This window comes from Crinia signifera, chromosome 4, assembly GCF_055691185.1.
Source record: "Crinia signifera chromosome 4, ASM5569118v1, whole genome shotgun sequence".
Classification (NCBI taxonomy): domain Eukaryota; kingdom Metazoa; phylum Chordata; class Amphibia; order Anura; family Myobatrachidae; genus Crinia; species Crinia signifera.
In genome coordinates this window covers 187,202,665-187,216,735 of record NC_139220.1, presented here as the reverse complement: position 1 = coordinate 187,216,735, position 14,071 = coordinate 187,202,665, and the positions used below count along the sequence as shown (strand labels likewise).

Genomic DNA, 14,071 nt, shown 5'->3' with positions numbered 1-14,071 from the left:
AACCATGCCGTAGTGGATGGTAGGGTATGAAATACCACCTGTAAGCACGTCGGCTAAAAGAAAGACGTTAAAAATGTCGACCTTCCCATTGTTGACCGAATGCTAGTGTTGACATCTTAACCCTGTTGACCTATTTCAGATGTTGACCTTCATTGGTCGACCCAATACATGTCAATCTAAATAGGGTATCCCCTGACTATAACAGTATGCCAGAGGTCATGGCATGCACAGTGACTTAATATATTGTCCAGGAATATATATTATGAGTGAACCGTACAGACTGTGCACTCCTGGGGTAATGTGACAACACAGCTGCCCCACAACAGAGACCACTCTGTGCAGCGCTCCAGGTAGCCCTAGCCCTGACTTCCCAGTCCTCAGCGGCGGCGGCGGCGGCGTGCCGTATCCTCTGGATCCTCTCCGGCCGCTCCCCCCCCACCATCCGTGATGTGGCGCCTCCCCCGTGTCCGCCATCTTGCGGCCGGTGACTGAGAGAATCTCGGCCCGAGAGAATAGAACCGAAGCAAACACAAAAAGCCCCAGCTATCTCATCGTGCGCTGCTCTTCGTGTAAGTGGGATATTTTACTCGGGCCCGTTGACGGCACTTGGATACCCGCCACACAGAGGCGGCCGGCGGAGGGACACGGCACCGGGTGATAAAGTTCCGGTGAGGCCGATCTCAGCGCTTTCTGTCCCCGGTACGTGTCCCCTGTGTACTACAGCGGCGGTAGCGGCAGCACTGATAAACACACATACACACCGTGCATACATGTGTCACCAGTGTGCGGCCGGGTGTATGTTATACTCCGACCTTATTATACAATCCCTCTCCTTTATGCCTACAGTGTGCCCGCTGTGTACTGATGGCAGCGCCGGTGCCCCCGTGTTGTACAAGTTATCCGTACTTGCACATCTCTGTTTGCGGGCGATATATGCACCGCAGCATCATTACATCTCTGTTCAATGTCTTCTTTACTATCCCTAAATAGTCATTACATTTATTCAAGTATTTCCATCTTCCACGTACATGCTGTTGTTTTTGCTTTTGCTCCATAAATTATTCTCATAATGACCAGAAAGTTGTAAAGTTACATTATTTCCTTAGTGTACAATGTCTGTAAGCTACAGTACTTATCAGGAGTATGTAAATATGTATGTGTGTACATCTAGAGCAGGCTGTGTATTTCAGATTCATATAAAGGGCTTTAAAAATGTCAGACAAGGTTAAATGACACCTTCCCACCACTGTTTTGGATTTATAATAAAAAATATTAGATTTCACTATACTGAAAAAGATATGTCATAAATGTTACTTATAAATGAGGGATTGTGTGCTAGCTGTGCAATATATTGCATTATGAACAGCGCATGGAACCGTTTGCAAAATACATCAATGAAACATATTACTTGTGTGTTAAGTTGTGTTCAGTTTTAATGTTTTTATTTCACTGTGTTCTTCAAAAGTATTATTTTGATAGATGCAATATTGAGAAAATTGAAGTCTTTAGAGAATTGCATGAGGCTATATGTGTATAACCTATATGTTTGTGATTAACAATTGAAAGGGAGATTTTACTTTTGGGTCTATGGTGGGTATTTATCAAAGCCTGAATTCAGTTGTTGTTTGGGTGCCCTCCGGCTAGGGTTACCACCTCATCCCTTTAATTCCAGACAGAAGGGATGGCAGACAGCTTGTTAACCTGTATGACCTGTTGAAATACATCATTTTCTTTTTCATCAAATCGTGAGTGCTGGTTTCTTTTCCTTGATAGGAATAAGTGTTGCTTTAATTCCAGACACATATTAATTACACAAGTTCTGTGGCTGGTAGACATCAAGACTACATTTCACCTGGTTTTAAAGTCCCACAGACCCTGTGTAAATAATAAGTGTCCGGAATTAAAGGGATGAGGTGGTAACCCTACCACCGGCAGCAATTCAACTGTGCTGCTATATGTGTGTTCTGCCAGCACCGATATTTATATTCGCAGCCTCCCGAGTTGGCGAGCTGAAATTGTGTGAAGTGTCCTATGGGCACCCATATGGCTTTAAGCGGTAAACCTGGTGCTTTTGGGTGTGTCAACATCAACAATTGAATATGCCTCACAAGACATAAATCATGCAATCCACTTACCCAAGTTTCCCACCGATGATGATCGGTAATGTTGTGTTCATTCTAGCACCCGCCATCTTTGAAAACTCATGCAGTTCCTGTTCCCTGCCTGGGGTGTCGCTGTCTGCTGTGGTGTTTCTAGCACAGGTCTGCTTTGCATATCAGTGCTGATATACAGGCCACACTGTGCTAGAAGCACTAGAGCAGACAGCGAGACCCCAGGCAGAGAAGAGGAACTGTATGGGTTTTCAAAGATAGCGGGTGCTAGAATGAACACTAAAATAAGATAGCGGGACTTCAAGGTCCCACACAAATTATTAACAGATTTCTTTGAGCTTTACAGATCAGCCCCATACACACTAGGCAATATTGTGAAAAATATTGCTCAGAAAGGGGCTTCTGAGAGAGATTGTTCACAATGTTGTCTAGTGTAGGATGACTTGCATTGTTCCTAACAGTATGATATAACTGTTATCAGGAATGGATGCTCTTTGCATTTATAAATTACTTTACAGCACTTGTGGTTCTGTATTTGCACCTACAATTACATACAATATTGGATTGTGTCTATTATTAGCTAAAAACTGTTTAGCGACTTATTTACGTCTTGAGGCTGCTGTAATATATATTGTGTATTGTCAAGCGCCTATTGTATGCATAATATTTTCTTTGCGCTTATACCTCTGGAATGCACTTTGTGTCAAGTTTAATTGCAACCCTGAGAGATGTGTAGGAAAATTAGCAGTGTGTGGCTGCTTTCATATGTAGTGATGAGTGCTGCTCAGATGGCAACTTTTCATTGCAAGCATTCGTTTTGGGTCCGTGTAAGTTTTACAGTTCAAGTTCAGAACATGGAACCTCTGGGCTATTAGTTTTATTATGTAAATTTAAATTTTTTATTCATTTTAAAATACATTTTGATACGTTGATTATATTATAAATATATAACATCTCACAAATAATATACATGCACATTTGACATACTTAACATACTAACATTTATGTTCCAGAGTACCTGCACATAGGATAAATCTTGAGTTAATCAGGTCCAACTTTGTTGGACAAGTGTAAAGGCCCCCATACATTAGGCCGACTTGTCCTCCCCGGGAGGCTCACATACAATTTGGCACTTGATGAGCGAATTTTTACATGTAACGGAGAGCTGCAGGGGGCGGGCGGTGATCCTCATCAAAGAATGGCCAGTCATTTGACAGGTATTTTAAAAATCTAATACCTACCAGTCTGCCACTGCCCGTCCCGCAGCGCTGATGATCACACCGCCCGGCCAGGTCAGCACTCGCCGGTGCCGCCAGCTAGTTAAAGCGTCAGGACCCGCTGCCCGCTCCGCCTATGTTTATGTGGTTTTGATCTGAATTTGTTGCTGTGGATATGATTCCTATTTCCTTTTACTGCAGAAACAATACCTTTTGGTTGGGGAGCAGATTGCTGTATTTATAATGGCTTTGCTGCCCTCCTCTGCTAGTTTATATGTGTATCAAATGGAAAAATATAAGACAGACAGATAGGGGTACATTATAGTGCTAGAACCCACCATCTTTGAAAACCCATGCAGTTCCTCTTCCCTGCCTGGGCTGTCGCTGTCTGCTGTAGTGCTTCTAGCACAGTGTGGTCTGTATATCAGCACTGATATGCAAAGCAGACCTGTGCTAGAAACACCACAGCAGACAGCGACACTCCAGGCAGGGAAAAGGAACTGGATGGGTTTTCAAAGATGGTGGGTGCTAGAATGAACACTACATTTACTAAAGCTTCTAAAAATGAAGAGCCCATTGCAACCAATCAGATTCTGTATAATTTTCTAGGATGCAATAGAGAAATAGTAGACATAATCTGGTTGCTAAGGACAGCATCATCTCTTTTCATTTTTAGAAACTTTAAATTTTACCCCTATTAGGTCAACATGCATTGGGTTGACACCCATAAAAGGTCAACAGGGACTTTAGGTCGACATGGTGAAATGTTATTTTTTGGGGGTTTTGGTATCAACTTACGACGACATGGACACTGTATACGGGCAGTATTCAATGAGAAAAGTTCTCCGTGTTTTGTGGAGAATTTGTGCTTTTTTCGCCTTGGACGGAGCATTTTGCTCTCCAAAAGCGAGCAACCCTATTCAATGTGAAATGTTCTCCGTCTTTCTAAGTGATTTTCGCCGTCTCTCTCCGTGTAGAAATTCTCCATCTTTTGATGGAGAGCTGGAATGTGAACTTTTAATCTAAAAGGGTTTTGTATTTAATTTTGGTGTAAAAAAATCAGGTTTTTTTTTCTGTGAAGGGGCATGTGATTTATATTCATGTGCTTATAGCACATGATTATATATTTAATAAAAAAAAATATATTTTTTTTTTAATTTTTTTTTTTTTTTTTTACACAGTGCAGCCAGCAGGGGGCCGGAGCGCTCGAGCCGCTCATTAGATATTCATATATTCACTGCACCCGTATGCACGTTCGGGTGCAGTGAATACTAGGTCCCCCCCTGGCTATAGGGGGGGGCAGCCTGTGCTGCCTGGGTCCCAGGGGGGCCCCCTACCCTCACATATGTTCTGGGGCATCCAGGGAGACTTTAATCTCCCCGGATGCCACGTCCCACGGCTCCCTGTCAGCTCCCTGCCGCGGACGCTCGTCCGCTGCAGGGGTTAAGACTCGCCGCGAGTGGCGGCGAGTCTTAAATACGTTGAATAGTGGGAGCAGGAGGCTCCGGAACACGGAGAGTGCATGGCGAGAGAAAAAATCTCTCGCCATGCACGGAGAATTTTCTACGTTGAATACTGCCCTAAGTGTACAGCATTCCCTCGCATGGCTTGCTTTGCTCTCCATGCTTCAGGCACGATGTCGACCTTGGCCTGTCAACCTAATTGTGTCATCCGAATATAGTTAGACTCAATGACCTTATCCCTTTAGAGAGGTAAATATTTAACCAGAATCCTGAATCAGTGGGGGATCTGTTGTAAACTTGGTAGTTATATATAGCATGCTGAAGCTAAAAAGCTCTGTAAAAAGGAGTACAGGGTATAGAAAAATCTTTTTGTATTTGTTGAAAGAAAATATAAATGCCAGTGTCGTGTAGGTGTCCGAAAGGTTCCAACCCCAACTTTACCCACACTTCTTAAATACCGCTTTTACACCAAAATCTCGGATCCGCCCTGGTATATGGAACACGGTTCCATTCTGGGTCGGATCTGGGATTTTTCCCATTTACACGGTGGTGCCGACTCGGAATATTCCCGGGCCGGCACTGTTTACACAGCACAAGGGCGCATGGTGCAGCACTTGGAGATGTCAATCTCCAAGTGCCAGGGCCGCCGATCGCCACGCTGGGGGAAAGCCCAGCACCAAGGTAAGCTGCTGGGCAGCCCCCAGCCTCTGTGCAACTTGTAGCCCCCGAGGCCCTCCTCTCTGGCTCCGCTGCTGTCTGCATACCTCACCAACCATACTGATCACAGGAGGAGGGTCCTCCCTGTGTTCCACCCTGATCAGGACCAGGATAGGATTCATGAGGAAATGGACCAGTGTTTTTTTGTACCCCTTTTACACCGACACTGACCTGGGTCCATTATTCAAAAACCCATGTTTTTGCCTCTGTGTAAAAGGAGTATAACTTTTAGTGAGAGAAGTTTTGCAAAGTTCTCAATTACTGCCCATAAGGGTAAAATTGACAACATTGTAAGCTTCTATCTGTCTTTTGCTATGATTAAAAGGACAATGTATGCACAAGCACAAAAATAATAGGCATGCCGTATATTTTAATCTGCAGAGCCAGCTTGATTATCTTATCTGCACAGAAATGCAAATAAGCATTTCAGGGTGGGGGTGAGATATTCAGCGTGCGCCCTATGTGCCATGACTTATTACGTATGGATTTTAGATGAGGAAGGACACTTTTCAACCTTAAGATGTCTTAAAAGATGAGTATAAAAGAAACCGTAGCAAGCAGTATGCTTGAGTGACTGGTGCACTTAATATGTTTTTATTTAATTTATAGTGCAACATACTAAATATGTCGATGAACAGTCGCAAATCTTTTTTTCTCCTTAAAAACATGACTTTATTTGTAAGCTTAAGGAGCATACACACAAGGCGATTTTTATCCCCATTTGTAAGCAATCTGACTAGATTGCTTAGAAATGAAGCACGGATTGCTGTGTGTGTATGGCCCAGGGCAACGGTGATGCACGTTCTCATACATCGCTATCACCCACAAAGATAGACAATGCTTGCACTGTCTATCCTGCTAGATCGCAGAGGTTGGCCTGTAAACAATAGGAAAAGCCCTGCTCAGCACACATCGTGGTTGTGCTGAATATTTGTAATATCGAGAGATTCTACGATTTTGTTTTGCTTTCTTTCATTTGAGAAAAACAAATCAATCAACATGTACTGATGGGAATATTACTAGAGAAGCAATGAGAAACCATGGATGGAGCAAATGATTACATGATACTGTGGCTCATTTTGTACTGTATTCTCTTAATGTGGTTATCCCTTATAAAATGACAATTATGCCCAATTTATCCTGTAGTAAATACTATGGAGTGTGGGTAGATGAAAATACTTACATCTAGTTTGCTTTTTAGTATGCAGATAAACAGGTTGCCGTACTCCATAATAAAAAAGTAATAAATAGAAATATACAGTTGTGCTCCTTTACATACCCTAGAAGAATTTGTGATTTTCTGGCCATTAGTCAGAGAATATGACAAACTTTTCTTTTGCTCATGGTTAGTGGTTGGGTTAAGCCATTTATTGTCAACTGTGTTTACTCTTTTTCATTTGGTGGAACCCTAAGGTTCAAGTTTAGGGCATAGGACCGCAGTAGCTGACAGTGGTATATATTCAATTAGTGTCGGATCTATTCCATAAGTTTACATAACAGGTTAGTTTTACATACCTAGATTATCACAATTGGTTACTGTAATATTTGAAGCAAGTCATTGAATTAGGCTGAAAATTCTCTTAAGAAGTTTAAAAATGGCATGTCTGCACTATGCCATCCAAGTCGCTAAAAATATTTGTGCAGTCTAGAAACCCCTTCTATTCTGTTCTCCGCAGTATTTTTATTCATGGTCACATGATTATTACATCTCGCTTCCCGTAACCTGATAATATCATATGCTGTGGGGCAGCTAGGCACAATGTAGTTACAGCATACACACCTGTATTACCAGCTGATGTCACATAGATGCTGTCATTTTTGTTTTTTATACTTTGATTTAAAATGTAATTTTAGTAGCTGAAAGAGTCGAATATCATCAAGTAGATGAAAACAATACTTTTTATCCAACAAATGTATTTGCTGAAATGAAACACGTTAAAAACCTAGCCAAACCCAATTAAGCTTGCAGTCAAGTTTTTTAATAGACGCAATAATTATTGGTTGCCCAATGGAGCAGTTCTGTTGTCCCATTATTTAGCGCTCTTATCATGCACATTTAGGGTAAAGCGGTTATACCCTACTAAAGTACTTGACGCAATTTGAAAAGTGTTGATTGAATGCCCACAAGGGACACTTTACACGCACTTCTGCTCACCAGAGGACTTTGCTATCAGTTCTCACAATAACGTTGTGATCTGTGCTTAAGTAGCTAATAATAAATTAGGATTTTTATTTTAATTCAAAATTTAAGCTTGCAGCCTGTTGTCAATAGACCCCAGTTCTTTGCAAGCCTACACTAGCACATATGATCAGCACACCATTATATTTGTACTCAGATTGAGAGTAAAACGTATACAAGGCCTAGTTGGGCATAGCTCAAAAGTCAGCCCTTACATATTTGTTACCCTCTGTGTCTGGGAGGTGAGTATATATTATGGTGTGTTAGTCATATATGCTAGTGTAGGATTCCACGGAACTGGGGTAGACAGCAAGATGGTCAACATGCAGGAAGGTCGACATGGGATAGGTCAACAGGGTCATTAGGTCGACACAAGCATTATGTCGACATGGGATTTTTCACACTTTTTCTTTGTTTTGAAATTCGACACAATCGACATGAACACTAAACGTAGTACCACGTCCCCTCACATGGCTCGCTTCGCTCGTCCTGTTTCGGGCACACTATTTATTCTCCCACCACTCCCTAGTGGATGGTAGAGCATGAAATACTGGCTGTCAGCACATGTCGACTCAATTTTTTTTTTAAACCCATGTCGACGTTTTGATCGTCAACCTTCTCCAAGTCGACATAATGCTTGTGTCAACCTAATGACCCTGTCAACCTTAATGGTGTCGACCTAATGCTTGTTGACCATCATGCTGTAGACCTAGTGACCATATCCCCCTCTGACAACAGGTTGCAAGTTTATATCTTGTGGTTAAAATCTGAACAAAATCCCCATGTTTTTATTTGCTACATACACACAGATTTGCAGTGTTTGTGCTAATAGCAAAAGCTTTTCTGTTTTGTATACATATATGGCTCTAATACTGCCATGCAGTTGGTACCATGTAAAATGTGCAGGCATTTTTATATTCTGAATTGTTCTGTGCATGCACCCACTATACCAGATTGTCGGTAAAGCAATTGAATCAACTCCCAGGTGTTGTGAGAAACAAGTGTTTTAAAGATAGCAGAATAAAGGCCATCCACTAGTGCAATATGGCCTCTTTTTATGTGATTCCGATGCACTGTTGCAACGGATTGCATGAAAAGTGACAGATCACATGTCACTTACCTGTGATTCCCCTGTGCCTCTCATCGCAGTCACAGATCCCACAGATGGGCTGCTATACATATTCATCACAGCCCCGTAGCCCTTGCTGGGATTGCATACGATACATTGTATGCAAAAGGACTGCATACAATGTATCCTATTCGATCCTGCTGCCCGGCAGCTGCCGGGTGAGCTGGTGGGGTATTGGAATTTACATTAGCTTAACTTCGGTTTTAGAAAATGCTTTTACTTGGTTGGACTCTTGTGGTTAGAAGTAGCAGGGTGCCCATTATATTTATTTGTAATGTTCAATGCTAGGGGCGATTCAGACCTGATTGTAGGTCTGCAACTTTTTGCAGCCCTGCGATCAGTTGGCCCCATCTTCGCCTGAGTGAACGACTGCCCTGTGGCCAGACCGTGATCTGTGATTTTGTGCTACCCTGTGTTTTTTTCCCCGGGAATTTGGCCCGGTAACCTTACACACCCGCGCTAGTCGCGGGTTTTTCCTGGGGCCAACCCGGGAATTCAGGCTGGTATGAAAGGGGTATTACTCTACAAAGTTAAATGTATTAATATTGTTACACAAACAAGCATATATATATTTTTGCATATGTTATAATGTCCCTAACACATATATTACAATATGCTACAAAAATAAAGCTATACCTATAATAAAATAAGATTTTCTTGGGTAGAGTAAATGATTCGGAAATTAAATAAAATATTTTTCCGCTAAATTTCATGGAAAACAGAATGTGCAAAAATTATGTTTCTAATTTGCAAAAATAGAAAGATGTGAATTAATTAAAAATACATTATTTTGATAGAGCATGTCTGATGCTGGGTTTGTCATTTTATTTAATGTTGAAGTTCATGTATTGTGTTACATTTCACATCTTTTTGTATTTACATTATTCTTTATTAGTTTACATTCTATATCTTTAAGCAAATAATACTTGCATAAACAATAACTTATGACTTTACATTTAGGTCTCTGTACAGTACTGGACTGGTATTACCATCTTTAGTCACAGCCCAAATGTATGTGTATGGTCCCCTACGTCGCTTGCCTTGATACTGAATCTATTCCTTTACAAGGTAAGTACTGGAATGTTCATACTGTTCACAGGAGAGAGAAATGAGTGTTTGTGCATTTTCCAGTTCTATAGTAAATTCCAGTGTTGGTCAGTTTTATTATTTATTTAATGTCACCCAATGTGTGTAACAAGACACTGTTGCCACACCCAGGAGAGTGGCAGGTGGGGAGTTTTACTAGTGCACTGTAATACCCCTTTTACACCGCCGAAAAATCCGGGTCAGCGGCGGGTCAGACCCGGATCCGCGGCGGTGTAAATGGGGGGTATCCGTTTCCATTTACACGGGTCCTCTACCCAGGTCCTGACCTGGGTAGAACACGGATAGGACCCGTGTAAATGTCGGTGTAAATGGTCCCGCTGCGGGTGCAGGCACCCGCAGCGGGTCCACAGCGTGCAGCGCTGGGGAAGATGTTCCCAGCTGCTGCGGGAGGAGGGGGGTCCCTGCGGCTGCTGAGGAGAGGGGGGTACCTGTCAGCCTGCTGTGCTGGGGGTACGGGGGTGCTAGGGGTGCTGGGGGTACCTGTCCTGCCTGCGGTCGGATCTCAGCGGAGAAGATGATGTGCGCCGCTGCTGTATCACCCCCCCCCCCCCCCCGCATCCGGCAGCCGGTCCCTGCGGCGTATGGAGTGTCAGTATCGGCGGTCCCTCCAGCGCATAGGAACTAGTACTAGTTCCCATGCGCCAGAGGGACCCCCGCCACTGACACTCCATACGCCGCACGCCGCAGGGACCGTCTGCCGGGGAGGGGGGGGGGTGGTGGTACAGCAACGGCGCACATCATCTTCTCCGCTGAGATCCGACCGCAGACAGGACAGGTACCTTCAGCACCCCTTGCACCCCCCAGCACCCCGGTACCCCCAGGTACACCAAGCACAGCAGGCAGGACAGGTACCCTCCGGCACCCCCAGCACCTTAAAAAAAAAAAAAAAAAACACTTAACCTGGGTCAGCCCTGATATATATATATATATATATATATATATATATATATATATATATATATATATATATATATATATATATATATATATATTATATTTCTATATATTATATATTTCTATATATATATATATATATATATATATTTCTATATATATATATATATTTTTCTATAAATATATATATAAAATATTATTTAAGGCAGGGCTGACCCAGGTTCAGTGTAAATGGTGCAGACCCAGGTCCGACCCAGGTCAAAGTGCTGTGTAAATGGGGTATAAAGCAGGGTCAGACCCTGGATACTCCAGCATTCAAAGACCAGGGTCCGACCAGGGTTTTTGGTGTAAAAGGGGTATAATGCAGGTGTCCTAAATTGAGCCCACGATGGACCGAAATCTCCCCTGGAGCATTGTTGCAATAACACTTCATGCCTGATGTGCTCAATCATTATTCTGTCATTGGCATATTTTTAGTGGCTACACATGTTGTTGTTATAGTAGTGATGATTTGGGCCTTTTACCTCATCTCCACGTGAGGTGGTCCTCACATCAAGCACAATGTCCAGTAATGTTACAAACCTAATCCTGTAGATCAGTGGTTCCAAACCTTGGTCCTCCAGTACCCCCAACAGTGCACGTTTTCCAGGTCACCCGGCAGGTGCACTCATTATTCAGGCACATTTGAAAAGATCCACAGGTGGAGCTAATTACAGCACTTGTGATTCTGTGTGGAGACCTGCAAAACATGCACTGTTGGGGGTACTTGAGGACCAGGGTTGGGAACCACTGTTATAGATGATGCATTGATACCTGCTATCTCCTCCTAGATGTCATAGCGAAAAAAAATATAAAGACTACCTTAATACAAAGTATTGAAGAAAAAACTGAGGCCCTTTGGGTGACCATAGAAACAGGGGAGAAGGCGATTCTTCGTATAGGGGTGATCTACAGACCACCAGGTCAGGAAGAGGAACTAGACATGAGCCTATTGCAGGACATCAATAAAATGGCATTAAAAGGAGAGGTGATAATCATGGAAGACTTTAATCTACCTGATGTAAACTGGGAGCTGCCTGTTGCAAGTTCCACCAGAAGTAGGGACATGCTGAATTCCTTGCAAGGAGCATCCCTCCAGCAATTGGTGAGGGAGCCCACTCGTAAGGATGCAATATTAGACTTAATACTTACAAATGGTGACAGAATATCTGACATAAATGTGGGCGAAAATCTGGGATCCAGTGACCATCAAGCAGTATGGTTCAAAATAAAGACAGAGACTGACTCATCGCACACAAAAACAAAGGTGTTAGATTTTAGGAGGGCTGATTTTGTAGAGATGGGAAACTCTGTAAGGGATTCTTTGGCAGAGTGGAAGAACTTGGAAGGAGTGCAGGATAAGTGGGAAAAATTAAAAAGTGCAATTCTTAAAGCAACAGAACTTTGTGTCAAAAGAGTTAGGAAAAACACAAGAAAAAGAAAGCCATTGTGGTTTGCAAAAGAAGTAGCATGTATTGTGAAAGCAAAAAGTTGGCCTTTAAGAAATTTAAGCAGACGCAGAAGAATGAGGATAAAGAGGTGTATCTTGTTAGACATAAGGAGGCTACGAAGGTAATCAGATGTGCAAAAGCACAGGCTGAAGAGAAAATGGCCCAGTCAGTGGGTAAGGGGGGGGGGGGGGACTTTTTTTAGGTATATAAGTGAAAAGAGAAAAACAAAAAGTGGAATAATTAGACTGAAGACAGAGAGTGGAAGTTTTCTTGAGGGGGACAATGTAATAGCAGATAATATTAATAATTATTTCTGCTCAGTATTCACTACTGAAAGAGAGGGGAAGGGGCCGCAGTTAAGTTGCAAGTATAGTCAGAAAACTGAGGGAGAGACAAGTACATTTACAGAGGAGAAAGTCCTCACAGAACTCTCAAAACTGAAAGTGGATAAATCAATGGGGCCAGATGGGATACATCCAAGGATACTAAAAGAGCTTAAAGGGGAGCTGGTAAAACCAATAACAGAATTATTCAACCAGTCACTAGCTACTGGAGTAATCCCAGAGGACTGGAAAACAGCGAATGTAGTCCCACTGCACAAAAGTGGAAGCAAGGAAGAGGTAAGCAACTATCGACCAGTGAGCCTTACATCAGTAGTAGGGAAATTGATGGAAACACTCTTAAAACAAAGAGTTGTAGAATATCTCAAAACCAGCAATTTACAGGATCCAAAACAGCATGGGTTTACTGGGGGAAGATCATGTCAAACAAATCTTATTGACTTTTTTGACTGGGTGACTAAAGTAATAGATCAAGGTGGGGCTGTAGATGTAGCTTATCTAGACTTTAGTAAAGCTTTTGACACTGTCCCACATCGCAGACTGTTAAATAAACTTGAAAGCTTGGGATTGGATTCTAAGATAGTTGAATGGATAAGAGCGTGGTTGCAGGACAGAAAACAGAGAGTTGTAGTAAACGGAGTACAGTCAAAGGAGGGAAAGGTTACAAGTGGAGTACCCCAGGGATCTGTACTTGGACCGGTGCTTTTTAATATCTTTATTGGTGATATTGCAAATGGAATTGAGGGTAAAATGTGCCTTTTTGCAGATGACACAAAGGTATGCAACAGGGAAGACACACCAGGAGGGGTAAAACAAATGATTGAGGATCTAGGTAGATTAAAGAAATGGTCAAGAGAATGGCAACTACAGTTTAATGCCAAAAAATGCTAAATCATGCACTTGGGTCTCAGAAATCCAAAGACTCAATATAGTATAAATGGCACTATAATGGAATCTACTGAGGAAGAGAGGGATCTAGGTGTCACTATTTCAGGGGACTTAAAAGCAGGTAGGCAATGTAACAAAGCAATGAAGAAGGCAAGTCATATGCTTGGTTGCATAGGGAGAGGTATCAGCAGTAGAAAGAAAGAAGTAATAATGCCACTGTATAGGTCATTGGTACGACCTTACCTAGAGTATTGTGTTCAGTTCTGGAGGCCATATCTCCAGAAGGATATAAATACATTAGAGACTGTACAAAGAAGAGCAACTAAAATGGTGCATGGCCTACATCACAAAACGAGGAAAGACTAAAAGATCTTAATATGTATACTTTAGAGCAGAGAAGGGACATGATAGAAACTTTCAAATATATCAAGGGTTTTAACAAGGTACAGGTGGGAGACATTTTTCACAGGAAGAGGAGCAACAGAACACGAGGACATGCACAGAAACTAGAGGGAGGAAGATTCAGGGGAAATGT

The 14,071-nt window shown here is 42.4% G+C and overlaps 1 protein-coding gene across 5 annotated transcripts in view; it reads left to right on the top strand.

The window, feature by feature from the left end:
• The first annotated feature begins 407 nt into the window (after nucleotides 1-407).
• Nucleotides 408-14,071, top strand: part of PPP6R2 (protein phosphatase 6 regulatory subunit 2) — a 72,410-nt gene continuing 58,746 nt past the window's right edge. The window contains exons 1-2 of one of the 5 annotated variants that reach the window (XM_083183230.1): nucleotides 408-699; nucleotides 9,777-9,884. The gene's annotated coding sequence lies outside the window, so the exon portion shown is untranslated. The remainder of the gene's footprint in view (nucleotides 700-9,776; nucleotides 9,885-14,071) is intronic. The other 4 variants (XM_083183228.1, XM_083183227.1, XM_083183229.1 and 1 more) reach the window with 4 other exon arrangements.